This window comes from Podarcis erhardii (genome assembly GCF_964252035.2).
Source record: "Podarcis erhardii genome assembly, chromosome: 16".
Classification (NCBI taxonomy): Eukaryota; Metazoa; Chordata; class Lepidosauria; order Squamata; family Lacertidae; genus Podarcis; species Podarcis erhardii.
The window spans coordinates 36,949,297-36,974,015 of NC_138514.1; the positions used below are offsets into that span (position 1 = coordinate 36,949,297).

At 43.9% G+C, this 24,719-nt stretch overlaps 1 protein-coding gene across 1 annotated transcript in view; it reads right to left on the reverse strand.

Moving 5' to 3' along the window:
* Nucleotides 1-21,992, reverse strand: part of TAOK1 (TAO kinase 1) — a 60,090-nt gene extending 38,098 nt beyond the window's left edge. Inside the window, exon 1 of the mRNA XM_081844088.1 lies at nucleotides 21,750-21,992. The gene's annotated coding sequence lies outside the window, so the exon portion shown is untranslated. The remainder of the gene's footprint in view (nucleotides 1-21,749) is intronic.
* Between the last annotated feature and the right edge of the window lie 2,727 nt (nucleotides 21,993-24,719).

The following is a 24,719-nucleotide window of genomic DNA, read 5'->3' on the forward strand; positions in this document are numbered from 1 at the left end:
ACCACATGTTTTCACAGTTGGTTCTGTTGTACGCTAGTTTCATTTCTTTGACAGTTAAATCTAATAACTCCAAAATCTCCTGGCCTCTTTGAGGCATCAGTGCAGCTTACCAGTTTTGATTTTTATTTAACTTATTAAGAAAGCTCTTGCTGTCTGGTCTACTTTCTGCTAAAGGAAGCTGGTATAAATCATAAAATTACATTATTAAAAAGTAATATACAGCTTGGATAATATAACTGACTATGGTCATTGAATTCTTTTCAAAATGGGACACTTTTAGTCCACATGCTCTGGAGCTACTCTAAGATGTCAATGCCCTTACTACATCTCCCACACTTATTATGAGGATGAAGCCCCAGTTTAAGATGCTTGGAGACCAGTGGGTCCTGAGCATCATTTTCTGTTGAATTAGCCTACCTGCCCTCCCTCCCTTTGATAAAAAGGGAAAGATTGGAGGGATGAGGGCTTGGGGGGGGGCCTTTCGGGGGGGGCAGATGGAGGGGAGAAGATTTAGCTGGCTACCTTATGCTAAAATGGAAGGTTGGATACTGTGTGAGAATGGTGCAAAGGATGTTTGTCAGTAAGCAGTGCAAGCAAATGCATGTCTACTCACAAGCAAGCCCTACTGAATTTAATGGGGCTTGCTCCCAGGAAAGTAGAAGTTTAGTTGAACTTAGTAGGGCTTATGCACACACAGATTCCACTTAGACCTCCGAGTGGGGAAGCAGATGCAACCTGACTAGTAAATCACTTAAACTACTCTTAAATTAGTTGAAAATATATTAAATAAATTATATGGAAGTTTATTTAATATTTTTAATAAATCTACTACTTATTTACATTTTAAAGTCCTCAACCGCCATGGGAAGGCCCGGCCCGGCCCTCCACCACCGCAGGAAGCTCTCCACTGCCCCAGGGAAGGGAAGTGCAGCCTCAGCCCAACAGAAAGGTGCGATGGGGATGCCCTCTGTGGGGATGCCCAGGGAGGCCCTCTACAGCTGCAGGAAGGCCCATCAAGGCCCTCTGCTGCTGTGGGGATGCCCACAAAGCCCTCCACTCCCATGGGGAAGCGCAGCAGGGCCCTCCACCACTCTGGATTGGCCCAGAAAGGCCCTCCATCAACATGGATAGGCGTGGTAAGGCTCTCCGCTGCTGTGGATAGGTGCAGTTATCTAAAAGTTCTGGAGGGTCACAGCTTGGGAAAGGCTGTACTATATGCTCACTATCAAATCCAGAAACGGTTGTAATAATCAGCATAGCAATATTTCAGGTTTGTCCTAAAGCAGGGATGGGGGACCTGTGGCCCTCCAGATGGTGCTAGAATGCAGCTCCCATCATCCCTCTCCAATGGTCATGCAGGCTGCTGGGAGATGGAGGCCAACAACCTCTGGGAAATGCCAGGTTAGCCACCTCGGTCTGAAGTCTAACCCTAACCCAATTGGGCACCTCAGGTGACGCTGCACCAGTTGGTATTGTTTGCTTATTTATCAGATGCCCATAATCTCTCAGTGCTGCACAATAACACAATTTAAAAACACAAATCCCACACAATGTAATCAGACACAATGCAGCACTTAAATCCAATCAAAAACGGCAGCCGGACTCAAAATGGAGAGTAAGCATAATGCTGGCTCCGTCATTTAACCTAATCCCACAGAAAGCTCAAACAGACTACTCTCAGGATTTGGCAAAACACACACACACACACACAGAGAACACACACCCTAATTGGAGAGATTGCATCAAGGAATCCTATGTGCCCTTCCTGTAGCTTCTCAGAGAAGTTATTCCAAAGTAAAATAAATATTCTGAAGGAGAAAACCAAAGCTATTGTAAAGAGAGTCTGACGTCTCTCAATGGACTCCCTTGCCTGCTTTGCCTAGACTTAAACCAAGGGTGAGGAGCCTTTTTCTGCTGAGGGCCACCTTCTCTTCAAAGGATCACATGCCTACACACTCTCAAACACCCCAATAACCATTATCAGAGTTCAAGGACACATTCCAGAAACACTCAAGGAGGGTAAGGGTCCGGCTGTTGAAGGGTGTGGCCTGAGGAGTTCCAAAGAACCACACAGAGAGCCCCAGAGGGCCACATTCAGCCCCTGGGCTAGAGGTTTCCCACCCCTTAACAGACCCAGAGCAGGGAAGAAATCAGGAAAAAATCTTTCAAATTCAGGAGAGACAATATGTTCTGTTTTTCCATGAGTTCAAGGCGAAAATTATTTACCAATCTCACTTGCCACTGTTACAGAGGAGTGGGCTTGGACTGACACCTGAAAGAATCTGGAGACTGGGAAAAAGAACTGAGGATCAGAGAAAAGAACTGAATAGATTGAGGTTTGCACAATGGACTCCTAAATGAAGCTGTCATCTTTTAATGTCTCAAAGTGCTCTGCCCAGGAAGCTGGCCCTTACAGAAGGGACTGCGGCCTGTGCTAGGAGAGGAGAAGCCTTGGGGGCCTTATAGGCTTGCATAACACAAACTTTTACCCACCTTGATAAAGATGCTGTCTCAACCTTTTTGCCTGCGTTTATTGTGTTCTGACAGGTTACAAATAATGACACATCTGTCCTAAAAGAACCCAGCCTGGAGCTGAAAGTCCCAACTGTCCAAACATCTCATCTGCTCTCCCTTCTTCAGAATGAGGAGAGTGACCATGAAACATGGAAATCCAGGTTTGGCCAATGGATAATCTTAAAGCCCCCACCCCTCCCCAAATTCCAATACTCTACCTGTTACAGTGAAAGTGAAAAAGGCAAGAGAGAATTGACTAAGCAAATTGGCTCAAAAGCTGGATTAGTTACAGTGTGAAGGGCCACATTTAAATACCAGAAGGAAATACGTGGCCTGGGGTGGGGAGGAGCATCACATCTCTCCTAAGCACAACGCACATGGATGCATGCATGAGTGTAGTCACCCTGGTGCAGCAGAGTATTGGGTTTAAAACAACTCAGGCTATCTCACCGAAGAACAAACCAATCCAGATTGTGCCACTGGGAGGACAAGCTGGATCTGCAACAAAACACTGCAGTGTGTCAAGAGCAGCAAGGACAGTACCTGCCCCCCTCAACCCCCGCCTCTCCTCCAGGGTACTTCTCTTAAGCTGTCAGGGACTTGAGCAGGCTAATTCCCTTAACTTCCCTGCCCCCATCTCTAACCTCCCGCAAGTTGCCACCTCACCATCCAGAGAAGCCTATTTCATATTTTGAGGTTTGGGGGAAGCACAGAAAGAGAGGCCTGCTGAACAATTTCTTGATATGTCTGCTGTGTCTGAAGACAAAGAGCCCATTATTAGAGTGCCAAAGTAACAGACCAAAGGTCAAAGATGTGCTTGTTGAGTGCCTTGTTATTTCCTGGCTTCATGGAGGAGCCTCAGATTGGCATCCATAATCAATATATCCTGCTGCTCTGTCACTGAGGTCCCCCACTTTTGGCTAAAGATTTGCCCACCCACTAGGTCAAGGAAGCAGCAAGATGAGACAAATATTGCAGGAAACCTTTGGCTCTGCAGGTGTTACTGAATTACAACTCCCATCATCCCTGCCCACTGTTTTCTGCTATCAAACAACAGAAGGAAGGAAGCCCATGGCAGGGCCCTGATATTTGAAACAATGGATCCCTAAAGGAGGGTGACTATTTTGATCTTGATTGACCTCTTGTGTTGAATTCTGTTGATCAAGGTCATCAGTCTAAATTCCCTGTTTGGAGGCAGAATTATCTGGTGCACCATTGAGTACAGAATCACCCCCAAGTGTTGTATTAATTGGAATGGTTGGGAAAGAGGGGAGGGGGAGTGTTCCATTTGACCAGGAAGACAGCTTCTAGTGCTGGACTTGAAGCTGGGAGACTGGCGTTCAATTTCCCACTGAGCTATGAAACTCATTGGGTCACCTTCAGCCAGTCACCATCTCTCAGCCTAACCTACCTCACAGGGTTGTTTTTAACATAAAATGGGAAGAGGAAGAATCTTGTATGCCACCTTGAGCTCCTTGGAGGAAAGAAGGGATACAGATGATGATGATGATGATGATGATAATGATAATAATAATAATAATAATAATAATAATAATAATAATAATAATAATAATAGTGAGGCAATTTACTTATGGACATGCTAGGTATGGCAATCTCAATTGCCAAGCAATCTCAAGTGGCAGGTGGTAAAGACAGGAAGCAAAGATCATCTGTAGGGCACTTGATCTGCATGCAGATTGTGCCATGTTCCATCTCTAGGTAGGGTTCGGGAAGAGCCCTGTCTGATTTTCTCCATCAGTCAACATTTGTAAGTCACCATGGGTGAAGTGGAGAGCTCTACAAGGTAAAAACCTGATAGCGAGAATGCACTGAGACAAAGAAACCTCTGATGCAATATTCTCATGGGCACAGGGAAATAAGCATCTCTTCATGCAATGAAAACCACCCAATGGTACCATTGTGGAGGAGAGCAGACCTCTATGTCACAGGAAGATTCCTGCACATTCTCCTTGAGGACTAATGCTGTACACCACAACTCTCTCATCTAGTGGGACTGTCTATACAATGCACGCCTAGGATAATCCTAAAATGTTCCGGAAGGGTAAGAAAGTTGATTTTCCTATGCGATTTTTATTATTATATGGCAATCTGTTAATAACGAATTGTATCCAGCTAAATTCTACTTAGAGAAAATCCCATGAAATTAAGGGGGCTATGGTTGAAATTACTCTACATGACTTGCACAGGCCTACTAATTTCAACAGGTCTACTCTGAATATGAGTATTGATAAAATCCAGTATGTTTAGGGTTATGACTATACAATTCTATGTCAAGATTCCTGCATTGTAGGGTGTTGTAGTAGATGACCCTCTGGGTTCCTTCCAGTTGGATTCTACCTCAATAAATCTGTGGACTCCTTAAATGCAATTCAAATTGTGCATTATTGTCTTTAGAGTCAATCCACTTATAAAAATCAGAAAGACATCCTACCTCCAGAGTAGAAACACGCCTATATAATTGTTGTCACCATGTAACAATATTGCCAAGAATTAGTGTGTCAAATGAATAAATCTTCTCTTCAAATTCACTCATACATAAAAATAAGCCACTTCCAGGCCCATGAAAGATCCCCACTGCAACACACTTAATTTACCGATATAACTTCCCCTTAAATGAGACCTAATTGCTGTTAGGAGAAGAATACATGTTGGGGGGGTGTCTAATTTGCATTACATTTGTTGAAAGCCTACATTGGTGGGACACTGGTGTGTAAGAAGGAAAAGCCAATGTACATGGTGACTAAACATTCTGCATCTGAAGGGGGTACAAGGAAGACCCCAAGCTATTGCATACAAACTTTTCTTTCGCGATGCACAGTTGTCTGCTTTCTTATTTCTTCTCTTCCAATATTACAAAACAAAAGTCCTCACCACAATGGCCATGTCTGGAGACAGAACTCCACTACGTGTTTTATTAGGAGATGCAGTTTCTCACCAGCCAACTGCTGTGTTCTTTTACTTTGAAGGTAAGCTACTTGTGTGTCCCTTAGGGATGTTTAAGGTTTATTTCATGGTTTGTAGTACACGAGGGTTTCCTTAAGGATCTGGTGAAGATGAGCATACGTTCTGAGGTCTTTTGATAAAGGGCAGTATATAAATTGAATAAATAATAATAATATTCACTGAGAAGAAACGCTGGAACTTATCAGGAATTACACATATATAACATTGGCACCTTATAGTCTCTAGAATAATTCTTGCAGGGGAAGATACCACACACTTCCTGCTGAGACATTTGACAGACGCAGACAGGATCAAGTGTGATGTTCCTAGCAGCTAATTCCAGGCCCTGTATGTTAACAGGCTGCCTTCTATAAGCCTGAGAGGCATATAATCCACCACTGGAATGGCACCTGAGGCAATCTGGAGAAAATACAACTAAAAGTTTAGCACATGTGTCAATGCTATCACAATAAAGGGAGTGTTTGCACATAACTGCAATCTCCTCTTGTATGCATGGACTCCTATCACATGACTAGTTTACTTTTACACCTAGCTTCTGGATGGCAGGAGCAAGAACTTCTGAAAATAAAATATACAGTAAGCCTTAAAGAGATAAAAGAGAAAACATATTACAACATTAAAATCTCATGTGAAGTTGCTGAATAATAGAGCATAAATTATTTGAAGATTTTCGTACTGGTGAAGTTTCTAACTTTGTTTAAACCTTCTTTGGGGTTATTGGAGGGTCATTCGGACCCTCACATTTCCCTTCTCACAACTTTCTAGTCAGAAGCACTGCTAGCTGGGTTTTTGAAACAATTTCACATGGGACAAAACTGAGGACATCATGTTAAATGAAACTTCAGTGCTTCTTTTTTAAAAATGCTTGTCCAAAGTTGAGGACAGGATTTTGCAGCATCAAAGCCAGATGCAGAGCAACCACTGTTCCAGTTGTCAAATTATTTTCCTTCTGCAGTATCTAATGTAGAAGCGGAAATGAATTTCCTCCTCTAATAATTCCGCCACGAACACACACCTACCCCCTCATCCCCGCAATCGCTCAAAAGGGCCTGGGAGGAAAGGGATTTTCTGTTATGTTGCATGAGGTTACTTACAATTCCAGAGAGTGCATGAGACAGAGATTAAAATATCCTCTAAACACACCATTAAATTCTTCCTGAATGGCTTTCAGCTGACAGTGAGAATTATTATCTCTTTTATGAATAGGGAGGCAAACTGAGAGTTTCACCAAGTTTTTTCCTTTCACTGTTACCTATTAATGATGCCTGAAAGCAGAATTAAATTGAAAATATGCTTGAAATATAGAACTGGCACGCCATAGCCTCTATCCATGTCAAATGACGAAGTGAGGCTATGAATCAGCAAATTAAGGTTTGAGTGTAAAAGCCACAATGAACTTTGCTGGCTCCTGCTCATTTCAGTGGGGCTCAGGGAGGACTTCCCTGTGTGAATTTGCACTGCAACAAACAACAACCTCTTCAGTTCGTTGACTCTGAAGACAGTCCACATTGAGGGTGCAAATCAAGGGCATTTGGAAGAGAGAAATCCATCTACAAGGTGCAGAATTAAAAGTTGTCCCTATTACTCAGTCACAAAGCAGTGAGCATTTCACACCTCTCTGAAGACATTTATGTATCCTCCATTTTATTTCATGGGCCAACAGTCACCTCATAGCACCGTCCTGCAATACTGTGTTTTCTTGGAAGCTAGTTCCTCTGCATTCAAAAAGCACTTACTACCTATGAAGTTCACTGACAACTGCAAGCGCAGTATTGTTAAGTGTTGCAATTTGTGCCAAAAAGGTCTACGCAGCTTTTCACCTCTATTAGACTTCTGCTATTCCACACTCATGGAATTCAGTATCACAGGTGGTGTTTGGATTTCAGGGAAAGAAGAAAAATACAATCCATCCTCACAGCAATGCCCATGCAAAACTCGCATGTTTTTCAACAGAGCTGGACTGGATCCCCCAGGTTTCTCTCTCACAGATACACAGACACATGACTGAAGTGTTTAGGAAGTGTCTGTAAAAGGCAGCAGTGTTCAGAAGGTAGAAGCTTTGTGACTTGTAAGCTTGACTGGCAAATAGCCCCTCCCTTGAGCTTACCTCACACTAACACAACACTGCACATTAGTCTTCGAAAGCTACTGGCCTACAAAAAAAAGTTATTAGCCATGCTGGGGGCTGGCAGAAAAGGGACAGGGAATTTTACTGCATTTCTATGCTGAGTGTCTAGGAAGGGGCTCATCTCTTCTGGCAGGAGGGGGAGGACACTTTCTTCCACCACATCTTTCAGCAGCTAAAAAGGAGCAAATCTATGGAAGGCGTCCTGTGAGCAGCTGTATGAGACAGAGTCGTCAGCTACCTCCCCCCGAGGTCATGCCACTTAAACTTGAGAACTTTAAAGGGCAGTAAATGTGAACTTCACTGGAGCAATTGGTGAAGCATTAGAAGTGGTGTCATCTTAAACCTGAGGCACCGAAATAGCAATGAACAAGTAAGGGCTCTTTGCAGGGCCTCTAATGCTAAGGATGGCCATTCATCGTGCCTGTCTCATTCAGGATGACACACAAGAGATGCTGGTTCCTCTGGGTATCCAGGGCCTGTTCAGCAGAGCAACAGAGGCAGCTCCTGTGGAAAAGGCTGCAGAGCACACGGAAAAGATTTCTGCATCCACACAAACATCTACTAAACCTATCAGAAGAAAATAACTGATGTGTCAGGCAGCTAGCTCTGTTTAACAAACATCTTTGCCAAGTCTCCTCTAGAAACCCTCTTTTTAAAAACCTCTTCAAGGAGGTTATTGTAATTTATTAAATTTATATACCGCCCTATAACTGCAGGTCTCAGAGCGATTGACTGGATAAAGATATAAAACCACAAAATACATAATCAAAAATAAAAACAAAACAACCCAATAACCCCCCCAACACATTTTGAAAGGGCATACGATGTCAATCAACCAAAGGCCTGGTTAAAGAGGAACACTGGCGCCTAAAGGTGTATAATGAAGGTGCCAGGCGAAGCTCCCTGGAAGAGCATCCCACAGTCAGGGAGCCACTACAGAGAAGACCTGTTCTCATGTTGCCCCCCTCCGGACCTCTTGAGGAGGAGGCGGCACATGAAGGAGGGCCTCAGAAGATGCTATCAGGGTCCGAGTGGGTTCATATCAAAAGAGGTGTCCTTGAGGTATTGTGGTCCTGAGCACTTTGAATTAGTCCTGGAAACTACCGGTAATTGGTAGTCAGTAAAGTCAGATGAGGATCGGTGTAATATACTCAAACCGTCTTGTTCCGGTGAGCAACCTAGCCGCTGAATTCTGCTCCAGCTGAAGTTTCCAAACCATCTTCAGAGGCAGCCCTACATATAATGCACTGCAGTAATCTAACCTTGAGGTTACCAGTGCATGGTTTCCTTGTGGATCATAATGATCAAATGTGAGAGGAGACAAGGGGCAACGATGGATTTGCACTTTTAACTTTGAGGGGTGGGGGGAGATGGGAGACCCAATCCAAGCAACAACCACCATACACTGAGGAGTCAGGATGCAGAGACAAATGTATCTGAAGTGCAGCCTGTTTTTGGCATATCAGCTTCAAGTCACTTGAGTGGCAGAGCACAATTGCAGTCATATTTACTCAAAAGTAAACGCTATTGATTCTCCTCCTTTGCTGCCTGTTTGTTCCTGACCTGCTCTCTTGGGCTGACTCCCCTGGTTCTTGATGCTGACTTGCTGCTCCAGTCCTTTCTGTCAGCCCTGAATATCCTGCTTGCATCTGACCATGCTTCAGTACCTATCCTGCTGGATGGGCTCCAACTAAGGCTTCCTAGTGCAAATCTAACCATGGCAGGCCTGCCTACCCCTTGGTATCTGGAAGTTGAAATCTATGGAATGCTGTCAGGGTATGGCACTGAACAAGACGGCCCAGTTCACACAGCCCTCAAAGGCTGGGGTGACCAGAGAGCAGCCAATCTAATAAAACACCTACAACATCTATCACCTACAACATGTGAATGACACACACAAGAGATTTAGCGGGGGGGGGGGGACAGCTTCATGTGCAAGCACCTCTCAGAACAGCTAAAACTAAAGTGTACCAGAAAACAAGCTATTATCGATTTGGAACAAAGTGGAACACTGCTTGAGCACCAAAGTAATGGGATAATTAAAACGAACAACCTTGGGAAGGTAACACCAAAAGCTGCTTGAATTCTGACATCTCAGAGTTAGCAGAAATCAAGGGTGAGGAAATTCATTCTGCACCTCAAATCTTTCATAGTAGCATAGTCTTAAACTGAGTCAGACCACCGCTCCATCTAGCTCAGCATTGTCCACACTGACTGGCAGTGCGTCTCCAGGGTAACTAGCAAGAGCCTCTCCCAACCCTACCTACAGATACCAGGAATTGAACCTGGGGGCTTTTGCATGCAAAGCAAATATCCCAAAGCCTATTTGATTTGCCACGCTAAGTCACATACAAGATATAAATCCCTCAAACAGGAGAGAAAAGATGAACTAATGAGATTTTCATTCATGGCAGTGTTCAAAAGGTAATTCATGGCGAATTCCCTTGAGAAAACAGATCAAGCCAGTCAAAAGAAGCAGAAAGGAAAAACAACTAGAACTTGAAGATCAAGCACATTTAAAAATCAAGTGAGATGGTAAAATCAGTATTTTTGACAACTGGTGGTGGGGAAGCTCAAGAAAGAAAAGTTATAAACATGTCCATGTTTTGTTTTAGCATCTAGGATGTGGAAAGATGTTTAGAAACTGGCTGGTTTACACAAAAAAACCGAATTTTTAAAAAGCAGAATTGTGTGACCAGAAATGCTAAATTCTGCCAAACATACTTAGCAAACCAAGGAAATCATGCTGTTACTTTTCATAATTCTGGATGCGGAGTTTGCCTTACGTTGCCATGGCATTTTCTTTGCTTCCTAATCCCAGATTCTAAGCCTCTGTGGACTGAATGAGCCAAACTACTACAGTTTTACGTTTCTGAAATGTACCACTCTATTCAGACTACGACTCCCACAAGAGAGAAAAAGCAACTGGTCCTGCTTCACCAGGCCAGTATGACTCCAACATTTATCCCTCCAACCCTCACATGATTGAATAGAACAACTTGTTAACCAACATGTGGGGAGAAGATGAGTAAAAACAAATACACACAGCCATTGTTCTTCCAGCCTAGTGGAAGGCATGCATCCCTAGCAAGGTCCAGGAGTCAACTTCCTCCTCTCTCCCTGCATTTCAATAAATTTCAAGAGGCCAAAAACACCATCTATCAGACAGATATTTCAACTAATGCTATTTGGCTAAATTTCAAAGAAACAGATTTTTCTTATAGACAATGTATCAGCTGCAGGTTCACACAAAACTACTTTTGTGCACTCCAATAGAGGCTTTGGGCTTATTTTTCTTGAACGCTCACACAGCAAGTTCTTTGTGACCTAATGTTAAATTGGAGCTGAGGGTTAACACCTCAGTCCAAACTAACTGGGAAGGATCACAAAGGAAGGAGGTTTTAAGGTACAGTGGTACCTTGGGTAAAGTACTTAATTCGTTCCGTAGGTCTGTTCTTAACCTGAAACTGTTCTTAACCTAAAGCACCACTTTAGCTAATGGGGCCTCCTGCTGCTGCCGCGCCGCCGGAGCACAATTTCTGTTCTCATCCTGAAGCAAAGTTCTTAACCCGAGGTACTATCTCTGGGTTAGTGGAGTCTGTAACCTGAAGGTATGTAACCCGAGGTACCACTGTACTTCTCACTTCCAAACACTCCAATCCCTGTTTTGCAAATACAGTGGTACCTTGGTTTTCAAACGTCTTCATTGACAAACATTTCAGTTTCTGAACGCCGTAAACCCGGAAGTAAATGCTTCAGTTTTCGAACACACCTTGGAAGTTGAACATGCTATGCAGCTTCTGTATTGAGTTTTCCGTATTGAGTTTTCGGTTTTCAGATGTTTTGGAACTCAAACAGTCTTCCAGAATGGATTACGTTTAAAAACCAAGGTACCACTGTATGCTTCTCTTCTCAGTCAAGAGGCACAAACTGAAAAAATGGGTGGAGTCAACTGCAAGTATAGGGAATGTTTTTACTCCCTACCCATCTCCACATTCACCTTCACCCAAGATCCCTTTACAATGGATCATGGGGGCAGACAAAAGTGGTTTGCCCTACTTATTTCCAAGAGTCAGTAGAACATAGGAAGAAAACAAAAATGTTTTATTGGGTGTAAAGATTAAAAATTAGCCACCTTCAAAGTGTTTTGTTAAACCAAGACTTCAGTATTTATCTGTGCTCATTAGAACTAAACAACTATTATGCAAGTTGATTACTCAGCACCACAAGCAGCTTAGCATCTCATCTGAGCTCAACAGAGTAAGGCAAGTGAGAAGTGGATGGAGAACAGTTCTGACTACAGAAATGCTACCATTTCTCTGCAAAAGTACCTAAATTTGCTTTTTCAACTAAGTTTAACTGAGTGGTAGCTTGTGCTTATTGGGACTGATAAGACAATGACAGGCAGAGTCAACTAATTCTAACTTTCTCTCCACCCTCCTCCCTGCTGAATTCTAAGAGGATGACAAAGTGGAGGAAGCTCACAGCCGATGCCATCAGTAAGAAGGGAAGCAGGTGAGGGCAGGCTGGGTGAAGTTGGTGGATCAGAGCCCAATTTGCCCTGATAGACCAGCCTCTACTGGCCTTACTTTCCCAAGGAAATTGCCAAGGGCTTCATTTTCCTCTAGTACATCTTTTCAGTGCTTCTCATAGATTCTGAATCAGAACTGGAGAATTCCAGACCCAAAAAGTCATGATAGCAGCAGTGACCTTGGAACACAGCCCTCTCTCTGCAATTTTACACTCACTCTTAGAAGCGTCTTTCCTTGTATCTGGCCCCCTCAAACTTGCACACAATGACTCACACATTTTGTTTATTTGCAATGATACACGCATGCAAAAGAAAAAAGTCTCTCAGTAAAATTTCAGTTAAATCATTTGCCTCCATCTAGAATGTAGCCTCCATCTAGAATGTAGCAGGCTTATAAGCAGCCACTTACATCATCAAGAGACCAAACAAGAAGGATTTTAGAAATCTGAACAGTTTCTTATCCTCCTTTCAAGCAGATGATGTGATTAGCAGAGATGTAGGTGGGCAAGTAAAAAGATGGTTAACTACCAGCTTTTATGCATTTGTTTGCAAGGGCAACATGTGCATGTATGCAAAGAAATAATGCAACAACCACAAACGCCAGAGTCATGGCAGGCCCCACAGAGAAAACGGATCTCCACAACATCAAGCCACTGGCAAATCTTTCCTAGACTCAGCCTGCGTTAACAACAGCAAATATATCCAAGTCATCTGGCCTATGAACATAGGACGCAGCCTAATGCCAAGTCAGACCAACAGTCCATCCAATGCAGTATTGCCCACACTAACTGGCAGCAATGGCTCTCCAGAGTCTCAGATGGGTGTCTCTTTCCCAGCCCTACCTGGAGATGCTATTTGGGGACTGAACCTAAGCCTTCTGCATGAAAAGCTGCTGCTGTACCACTGTGTTATGGCCCTTCCCAAAGGTCTAACCCTCAATCATGCCTGGAACTTGATCCAGTTAAAAATCCTCTACTCCAGGTGTATTTTCTGCTCGGTTTAACATTTACAAGTTTTATTTGACTTTGTTTGCTATGAAATTGTTTGACAGACAATTGTTCACTGAAAGAGCAGGAATGAAATATAAATCAATAAAACTGCTATCTAATTCTCAGACAAAAATAATCACCAATTATTTATCCATACAGAAAATAACTGAGGACTGTTGTTGTCAGCTTGGGCATCAAAGTTTGTAGCAATCTTTGCATATTTGTTTTCCATTCCTCTAATAAATTCATTATGTTAGTTTTGTGTTTTTCACGACTACAACACTGAAGTGATGCTTTTAAGTACATTCTCTATCCTCACTTCACATTGTTGAGTAGTTATAGCCAAGTTAGACCCCCAGCCTAAATATATGTGAAGCATGACTCAAGAAGATTATCTTCTAACAGCCACACGGATTTTTTTTAATTAAAAAAAAGCATGTCCCAGTGAAGGTTCTCAAGCTTTCTTTTTTTTATATAAGATATTTATTAAAGTTTTCAAAAATAATACATTGTAAAACAAAAAGAAAGAAAAAACAAAAATACAAAAGTACAAAAATACAAAAATAAAAGCAATTTTAAAACACATAGAGTTTCCATTTACTTATTTTCTTTTGACTTATTTTCCAGACCTCCTCATACCTCCGTTTCTTATATTCCAATTCAAATTGTTTGTTCAGCAAATCCTCACCACTAATTCTTTTAATTATTTCAGAACCTTATTTTCCATATCTCTTAAACATTACAGCTGAAAACCACTTAATTTCTATCCAACATCATTCTAACATTCGTTAATTTTACAATATTTCTGCAAATAGTCTTTAAACTTCTTCCAGTCTTCTTCCGCCGCCTCTTTTCCCTGGTCTCGGATTCTGCCGGTCATTTCTGCCAGTCCCATATAGTCGATCATCTTCATCTGCCATTCTTCCAGAGTGGGTAGATCTTGTGTCTTCCAATATTTTGTGATGAGTATTCTTGCTGCTGCTGTCGCATACATAAAAAAAGTTCTGTCCTTCTTTGGCACCAATTGGCTGACCATGCCCAGAAGGCCTCTGGTTTCTAAAGGAAGGTATATTTAAATACCTTTTTCAGTTCATTATAAATCATTTCCCAGAAAGCCTTAATCCTTGGGCACGTCCACCAAAGGTGAAAGAATGTACCTTCAGTCTCTTTACATTTCCAACATTTATTATCGGGCAAATGATAAATTTTTGCAAGCTTGACTGGGGTCATGTACCACCTGTAAATCATTTTCATAATATTCTCTCGGTTCTCAAGCTTTCTACCTTCAGAGACACCTATGTACTGTACGTGTGTCTGGTCTGCCATGACACTCTTGCACACTGCAGTTGATTCTGGAAGAGCAATCAGTTTCCACAGGTCCACCAGCCAGTTTTGTTGCGCCTCATCATTACGCTGAACCAACTTGAGCACGCATACCCAATACAATGTGCCCTGGAGCTAAAACGCTGGAGGAGAATATAAGCAGGGCTGGAGAAGCCATCTTGATAACAGTGGACTGCCTTCTCACAGTTCTGTGAAACAGTTTGGCTGCCACTGCACTAACGTATTATCCAAAGCAATCAGGCAACACCTTATACATCCAGCAGTATAATGCATCTTGAAGCGAAACAGGTGTGGCCCCTAGGCGATCTAGTCCTACAACAAAAAACCACAAATATGTATGAAATGATCAGATGCTTCTCTGCCTAATATCAGGAAATAGCTGACCTGAAAACCAAATGCCAAGTCAACACATACCTTCTTATCAATTAAACACAGTAAGTAAATAGGCAGGCCAGGTGTACAGTCTAGCACCTCTAACAAGGAAACAGTCTGCAAACCCAGAGCTCCCTAGCATGGTATAGAAAGAGGTTCTTAAGGCAATGTACCCCATGCCAGACAATAAATTGGATATCATCATCTAAACAATCAGGGTGGGACCACCAGTTCAGAAGTCTTCAAGCCCCAGCCAGCGGATACAATCATCTGACTGCAGCCCAATGCTACATCAGGAATGGAAGCAGTGGCTCAAGTGTGGGGAGACTGGCCCGATTATTATCTCCCCCACCCTTTGTGGGCAAAGTTCCAAAGAAGGGTGGAACTGCCCACCTGTCAATCACAATGTCACAATCATGATAAGATGGCGTCATTTGCCCACAAGGGTCTTCAGCTGCCCTTCTTAGAGTGCTATCTTGCCCTGCACTTTGAAAGGGGCTTTGCAGGCACTGCTGATGACTGGTGCCTGCAAACTCCCTTTCAACCAAGCCCTGCCTTTACCTGCCCCATACCTGATATCAGAAAGTAATCCAGAATGAAGCAGGCCACTAGAAGGGGAGGCAAAGGCCAGCAGTAGCAGACAGATGAAGCAGAGAAGTCATGACACATGAGAGAGGCACTCTGATAGAGACAACTTATTGTCCATGGTGGGGAGGGTAACCTTTTTGGGCCTGAGGGCCATATTCACATGGGAACTGAATGCTACTGGTACACTCTTGCATGCAAGCACACACACAAGCAGGCAGCCACGCTGCATCCAGATCATCTGAGAAAAGAGGGTTATTGCCTCTTGCCGCTCATAAAATGATCCCTTTGCTAATGGGGAAGGGGCAATTTGCTTCCCTGTTGGGGTGCTAAGCTACACCCACCCAAGCACTATGTCTTCTTTTTTCATTTTGCCACTGTTGCTAAAATTGGTTGGGTCTTGAAGGAGGGAGCACTAGATTATAGACGCAGGTAGCTTTTTTCCAAGTTGTCACGTGTATGCCTTTGTATATATACTCATATGGGTTCAGAGAATTCTTTTTGTAAACCATAGAACTAAAAGGCCACAAAATAAAAGGTGTGCCATACACCTGGCTAGACAAACTGGTAGAGCAGCAGGATGGCAGCAAATGTCTGCCCACTTTGAAGGGTCCAAAACAAAGAGGCAGACTGAGGCTTTGATGGAACAAGATTCATTAAGTTCAACGAAGGTAAGACAGAAGTTGTAGGCTACACCAAGACATACACAATCCTGAGGCTGAAGGTTCCGGCCTAATTAACACACAAAATCCACATGAGCAGTTTAAATATTAGAGGAAATTTGAACATTTAAAATGTGCTGAACCAGCAAACAGCCAAGTTCAAAGACATTCAGCCAGAATACTAGCCTTGCAAGATCTTCAGGTAATACGCTCTCACAGCATCGTAAGGAAACAAGACTACTGCATTCTGCACATCACGCGCTACTGTAACAAATATATCTCTGAGAGTTACAAAAGCAGGGTCAGTTGAAAAACCACAAGACAGAAAAAAATAGCAAATCCCAAAAATTCAGAACTTAATGGGTTTTCCCATTTGACTCTAAGCATTTTTTAAAAGGGAGACTATTTCCTGCACTTTCAACAACGTTTAACTCTTCACACAAGATTCTACAAGGTATGTTTCTTGAGAATGGCTGCCATGTGATTGAGGTAAACTGCCTTGTAATATTTACATACACCATGTATACAGGTATGCAATGAGTACAGTGATCTGTAAAAAGAGTAACGTCTACTGTGTTGTCTTACACACCCTCATCTGTTATCTTTGTAATTTTTCCCTCACGTACCTGTATCACAGGAAGAAATATGTGAGGAGATATGGGAGTGGCTTGGTATTATGTAAATGAGCCTGGATGGATTCTCTCCTCACTGTTTTCCTGGCAGACCATAGCTTGCAACTTCACCCAAACTGGCAAGCTATGGTTTGGAAGAAGGAGAGAATTGCTATGAAAGGTGAAGACGGAGAGCTTAAGTCCAAGGATTAGGCACAGTGCTCCAACTCCTATGCATTTAACGTTATATTTTGGTTTAAAAGTAACAGCTTCTAAAATGCCAACACCGAAAATGTCTGGATCATTTTTTAAAGGGGAAGGGGATGATTATGATGTTTCGTAAGAAAGAAAATACATAAATGTTCCCATTTTATTTTTTTAAGTCTACCTTAGATGTTACAAAGTTCAGAAAACACCTGTTTGCTACATGCAAAAAATTAATTTTGATGGTCCACGTTTTTTAAAAAAGAACCCACTAACCTCTGCGCTTAGACCCGTTTATTGTTTCTAAAGAAACAGTGCCCTTAAACCCATGATTGAGAATGAATATTTCTTCGACCTGATGTCTCAGTATGACACAATAAATCTAAGGTGGTGATGATAATGATTAAAAAGAATAAAAGTCTCCAAAGCGTAGAACAGAAAAATATACAACAGAGTACAATAAAACCAATATAAATCACAACACAAGAGGCCTAGAAAAATACCTTCACAAGCTGGAGGATTAAGAAGTGCTCTCAGCAATCCCACATACTACAAACCTAAACACAGAATGAGAAATACTAAAAATAAAAAAGCTTATTTCACCGCCACCCCATTCAATCTATTCAGGGGTTCAGAAGCAAACAAATAATCCATGTAAACTATCAAAATTGTCTCTAAACCAAGAAAGATAGAAGTAGGAATACTTGTAATCCCCATTCCTTCCACAAAGAGTCCAGCACTGCACCCCATGCTTTCTAGGCAGGTGGCAATCCATCAAAAGCTTGGCATAAAAAGGAAGTGGCCCCCGGCATACCAACAACATATGAACGCATTTTGAGAAAATATATGGATGTAACACAGAGGCACATCAGCTTGAGTTAGTACTGTACAAATGTTGCAAAGAATTTGACCTGGAAGGTCAAACCCATTGTCAGCCATGCTTGTCCTTGGGCACAAGCAGCTGGCAAATAGTAAAAAGATATATTGTATTTAAAAGGGGTGAGGTCTGAAGTTATAAGCATCCATTTCTTTTGTGAAAAAACAAGCGTATAGCAGCCTACAGTACTGTAGAAATATAAATGGTAAGAAATCTACATCTCTATGAATTACATCCTAGTTTCCTACTGCGTGGATTCAAGTTCCATATGCAATGATGAGCTACATTCTAGAGCAGTCTTGTTGACACGTTACTACATTAATGGCTTAAACAAAACACCTATTCACCTTGAGACAATTCTTACTAGCCACAAATGGCCAGCCAGGCAAGTTGCCACTGGCAAGTCTGAATTGCAGAACAGCAACAAGACTGAAAATATTTTACCCACTTTTAACCCAAATAAGCACCTGAGGACCCATTTCTTAATCTTTTGCCATATATTTGCATGGTGGTAATGCTGCTATTCTGACTCACCTTGGATCAGACTGTGACCCGCTAGTGGGTCCCAACCCACCAGCTGAAAACCAATGTTTTAAAGTATTGCATCTAGTAAGAAGAAAGGAATCATACATAATATAGACAGAATTAATGCCAGAAAGTATGTGGCACATTTGCAGGTAACATTCAGAGTTTAGCCAAGAATGAAAGGAACAGTTTTGCTTAATTTTCTCAATTGAAACTTCAGCCACTGACCCCCAAATAAACCACATATAAAATACGCTCTGAATGATAAGCAGAAAATACCTTCCTCTTGGCTATAGAAATAACCTCATGAAGACCCAAGGCTTCAAAAATGACCTCATGAAGATCTAAGGCTTAAGTTATGGTATTTATCAACATACTGAAGTAATGAATATATTACTCACATGACAAAACAATTTTAATTTCACTCAGTTCCTTGTACCACACCCCTCACTAAGATGCCAGAGTACTTATATGTATTGGTATCCACCAAAGAATATTTTCAACCATCTTGCCAAACAGCAATGAGTAAGATAGTCAAACAAGGTATCATAAAGGAACGAAAACTCTTAAGTCCTGACACTTAGATCCCAAAAGGTAACTGGATGCACTGAAATGATTGTTTTGCTGCTGGGCACAGCAATTACTAAAGAGAATCAACACAAGGCCTTTTTAATATAGGTCACAGCCATCAATTAGCAGCCTGGGCAGCATGGGGAAAAAAAGCATTTTCCACACTACACACCCCTTTCTCTTGTCACTCTGAAAGAAGCATGTTTCCAGCAAAACTGAGCAGGCCAATTAAAAGGAAGACATGAAATAAATGATGCATTCATTTCCACATTTTTTTAAAGCTTTCATCCAGGGTCTTCACTAGGATGTGATCAGGCCAAATCAATGACAAGTGGCCCCACTGACTGCCATCCCCACCACAAGTCACTGGGGGAAAGTGTGTCAGGCTGGTCCTGTTACTGGTTAAGAAAAGAGGAAGCAACCCTTCCAAAGGAGGTGCCATTATGCCTCCTGATGCTCCACCTCTAAGGGTACAACAGCTTCCAAGGCTGTGTATGTGGAAAGAGAAAGACGTCTGCAGCACCACAGGCATCCAAAAAGGGGAGGGTATTTCTGGCTACCCCAGAAGGGTACTGGAACAGGCCTCCAATGGTATACGGACACAACTGGCAAACGCAGGCTACAAGCTGCTTCTCTTTTGTGGGGTGGGCACAGCTTTCCACTCCCCTATCCTGTCCAGGCCATCATCTCAACCAGGAAATGCTGGTGTACTTGTGCACCAAGTCTTGGGACAAAAAAAAGTGGGCTGAGGGAAGACGGTCACATAGACAGTCACAGAAGAACATAGCTAAAAATAGGCAGGTAGTCCTGCTGCCTTCTGCTTGGCTCCCAGGGCACAAAGAAAGGCCCCTGAGCCGTAACTGAAGGGGCAACACTTTGCAAATCCTGGCACAGCCTTCCAGGAGCTAAGAATCTCTCCCCCTCGCCCAGCAGACCCATTCTATGAGTTACACTACAGAAGGAGACATGTCACTCTTAAACCCCCTCTGGGCCAGGCCTGTGATATGTCTTCTACACTCACAGAGCTGGGAAGGGGTCCCAAACTTGGAAAGGTCACAAAACTGATTAACTATCCACTACATATCAAACGCTGGAAAAAAACAAACCCTGCAATAACAAATCTCACTTTTAATCACAAGCACAAAAAATGAAACATTACATTCCTGGAGAAAGAATATCACAATTTATCCACTAGCAGCCCTTCCTCTTCACCCCCACTCCTTGAAGCACAAGCAATTCCATTCTGCCTTCCTGTCACCTGTTCCAACCATGAAGAGAATACATCTCTAAGCAATCAACCCACAATATTGTTCCTTTGACCTCTAAGGAATACAGCAATCTGGGGTGCTGCCCTCCCCTCTTGCAGCACTGCATCCCACCCCCCAGGAACAGCAATCAACCATGGTGGACTTCCTGTGATATCTCCCCCTGCTATTCAACCCTATTGTTTTTGTAACATTTTCTCTAATAGGAAGATGGGATATCGTTGTTTTATTGGCCTTTATTGGCATAAGTGGAAGACCAGATATCATATTTAAAATAAATAACAAAGGAAACCTTGATGTGCAGCCCCAATACATCACTGCCCACACCCACCCATACCCCAAAAAGTATAATGTGAATGGCTAAATGATGTCCTAATCACCTCCTGTTCCCCAATAAAGATGCCCTCCTCTTCCGCCCCATATCACATTCAGATCCTTTTCCTTAGTAGGCACAACACTTTCCAAAGCCCTGACTGCCCACCCGCAATAAAAAGACACCACAACCCTGTGTTATATTGTGGGGGTGGGAGAGAATTCCTCTCCATAGAAAACTATCCCTTCACATTATATTCGGATTTTCCCCATTGGGAAAAGGCAACTCCTCATCCCCCATTAACACTCCCCACCACCACCAAAAACCGAAAACAAAAGAAAGATACACCCTATGTTAGTTATGAAGTTATAGAGAAAGAGAGAGGTCCAACCCCCAACAGAGGTATTACACCTGTCCTGATCCCCTCCCCCCTCTTGAGGACAGTTATCTCTTATTCCTGACTCTCTCCCATTTAAAAGCATCCACGCCTCCTTGTTATTCTATAAGGGAGATGACAAACCCCTTCCCCCTTGTATATATCCTGATTCCTCCCCAGTAGAGAAAGACACCTAAGCCACTAGTGCCCCCCCCTGTGCCATCGAGATGTATCTATATATTTATATCAATTTCTACAGAAACACACGGGATTCAATATTACACATTTCATGTCTCTATATATTTGCCTATTATATGTAATATATATACACACACACACACATGCAATATCCATACATAAACATATTGTCTCCAGTGCCCCCCAAAATGTATCTCTAAAAAAAACTATGTTTGTATGAAAAGAAAGGGAACGTTACACTATATGCTACAGTATACATTATACATACACATTTGCATACATACACATATAAACATATACATATAAATATATATACACACACACACACACACACACACACACACAGTATACACATATACACTACACAAACACACAGGCTTGCATAGAGATACAAACCTATACACAGACACACATTAGGAAGCCATACTCCCATGTAAATTTGAAAGGGGGAAGGGAAGAAGATCGCCCCCCCCCGGGAGACGTCGACCCCTCCCCCCAGGTGTGTGTCCCCTCCCCCCCCCAAAACGCCACTGCTTTTTGGGAGGAGGGGAGAGTTGTCTTCTTTTAACCCTTCCCACACCCTTCCCACCCCCCCCCCACGACCCAAGGAGGCCCCGCCCCAAGCAGGATTCTGATTCTGCCGCCGCCGCCGCCGCCGCCCTCGTCCTCCGGCCCTCCTCCGCGGAGCGCAGCCGCTCACCCTTCAGGTCCTCCTCGTCCTCCGTGGCCGATGTAGCTGCTGCCGCCGCCGCCGCCGCCAAGGCCCCTCGCCCGGCCTGCGCCCGCCCAGTCCGCTCCGGGCCGAAGGGAGGCGGGGAGGGCGGGCCGGGCCGGAGGCCGCCGGCGCCTCCCTCACGGGCGACGGGGAGGAGGAGGAGGAGGATGGTGACGACGAAGGCGACACCCCTGGCACCCCCCCACCCCCGAGGGCAACCGCCACCAGCACCGGCTTCCCCCCTTCGGACTCCCCAGTCTCAGTCGCCTCAGCCGCCGCCGCCTCTTTCTCCGCCGCCGCCGCCGCCCGCCCTCACTCGTCCGCCTCAGCCACTGCCTCAGCAGCCCACCGGGCTCCCTCTCGCGAGACTTGGGCCCGGGCTCGAGCTCGGCGGCGAGAACCAGAACGGGACCATTCTCGTCATCGGCGCTCGCGGACTGACTGGGAGGCGCGGTGATTGGCAGGAGGGAAGGAGGGAGGAGCCAGAGGCGGAGGCGGAGACGGCGAATGGGCGGGCCGGGGAGAGATGGAATGCGCGTGCGCACATGGGAAAAAAGCGAGAGGGTGGGACTAGTAAAAAGCGAGAGGGTGGGACTAATAGAAAAAAGACGTCAACTGCTTTTTATCTTCCTCTCACGGCTTGGTAAAGGAGGGTGGGAGGGGAAGTGAAGGGTGCAAGCGCGCATGCGCACAAGGGGACAATAAAGAGAAGGCGTACCAGAGGGGGAATCGCATTAGAAGGAGAGGGGGAAAGGAGCGTACCAAACTGTGGGAAACGGGGGGGGGGAGGAAAAAGAGAAAAGGAAAGTGGACCGTACCAAGGGGAATGGAGGAAAGGAAAGGGAGGGTTTCAATAGCAAAATAAAGAGAGTGTCAAAAGTGCGTTCTTGGAGGGGGGAAGTGGAACATACTATGTCGAGCAGGACAATTAGAAGAAGGGGTCATATGGGGGGAGGTTGGAAAGGGAACGTGGGGTGTACCAAGGAGACCGAATCATGGGGGGTTAGTTGGGTGTGTACCAAAGGGGAATAATAATAATAATAATAATAATAATAATAATAATAATAATAATAAAATGTTATTTATACCCCACACTCACCAGCCAACACGGGGCTCAGGGTGGCTAACAACCAATAATAAAAACAAGGGTGATTAAAATACAATTTAATAAAGATTAAAATACAACATTAAAACATTAGGACGTAGCCTCTTCACAGGAGGAGAAAGGAAAAAGAAAGAGGGAGAGGGAATCAAACTGATTATAAACCAAAGGCCAGGCGGAACAACTCTGTCTTACAGGCCCTGCGGAAAGAAATCAGATCCCACAGGGCCCTGGTCTCATGAGACAGAGCGTTCCACCAAGTTGGGGCCAGTACTGAAAAGGCCCTGGTTCTGGTTGAAGCTAATCTAACTTCCTTAGGGTCTGGGACCTCTTTGATTTGTTGTTTAGTCGTTTAGTTGTGTCCGACTCTTCGTGACCCCCTGGACCAGAGCACGCCAGGCACTCCTGTCTTCCACTGCCTCCCGCAGTTTGGTCAGACTGGGACCTCTAGGGTGTTGCTATTTATGGACCTTAAGGTCCTCTGAAATAGAAGAAAGTGTCCCAAATAGGGGGAGGGAGTATACCATGGGGGGAATCGCGGAGGAAGATAACCACTGAGCAGAGACCCACCCTATCCCCTTTCCCTTCTCTGTCCTGTCTGTGAGATTGTGCGCCTTCAGGTAGGTCTTATATTTCAAGCATTTCAGAAAACGTAGTGCTTTATAAACATTGCATTATATTACCAGTTGTTGCTAATGTTATTATTCATAACAATACGTTGATTTAGCAATATTTTTTTTTGAAAATCCAGGGCGACAAGAGCTTTACCTCAAATGGCATAAAATATTCATTTGAAATGGCAGTAATATAGGAAGCTGCCTTATACATAGTGTTGCCAACAGTGACTGGCAAGAATGCTCCTGCGTTTCAGGGAAGGAGTCTCTCCCAGGTCTTCCTGTCGGGAAGATGAACCTGGGACCTCCTGCTCTGCCATTGAGCTACGGCCCCTTCCCAAATAGAAGCTGGAAGCAGAAGTTGTTTCTGTTATACTGTAATGCATCTCTCTGCCAACTTCCTCATAGTGGCTAAAAACCAAGAAGCTCTTCCACAGGATCAGCTCTGCGTAGGCACCAGGCGCTTGGAGTAGGCAGTTCTGCAATCTGCAAACGACCAGTGAATGCACCAGAGGCTGGCTGGCTGGCTGGCTGGCTCCCCAGGCTGTGTTGATGGGACTCGGTGGCTTATCAGGGAAGGCGCACGTGTTCACATCAAGCCAAGTTGCCGGGTGTTTTGTGGAGACAAGCACACACAGGGCCCTCCTTGGGGCTCTAGTGGAGACTTGGGCCTCGCTCTAAAAATGCACAGATGCATGGCGGACGTCAGAGGGAGGCTTGTGCACCCAGAGATTTCCTTGCAAATCAGGCAGAGTTTGGTTGTCTCCAAAAGGTTCAGCTAGGGCATGGTAAAAAATAGCCCCGTGAGCTTAACCGTGATTATTGGCTAGTAAATCCCATTTATTTCTGAGAGATTGACTTTCAGGTAACGGGTGATCAAATATGTCAGTTTCAGCTTTTCTCGTTATTCCACGCGTAAGCTCAGTTATTCGCATTTCCACATCCGTTGGGAAATTTAAGAAAACATGAAAATGTGGCCCTCCAGACCTCTCTGTATGGCCCTCGGGACTCTCCTTAGGTCACTCCCTTTTCTGAGCCACCCCCTTCCCCGGCCTAGCTTCATACCCCTCCCATGAGTGTTGGAAATAGGTCTGATTCTGCCTCTTTTCCTGTCCGGATAGAGGAGAGGGAAGGAGAGCCAGGTTAGAATGTGCAGCTAGGACCTGGAAGTGACCAGAGTTCAAATCCTTCCACCCAGCCATGAAACTCAATGGGTGCGACCGTGGGGACCAGTTACTG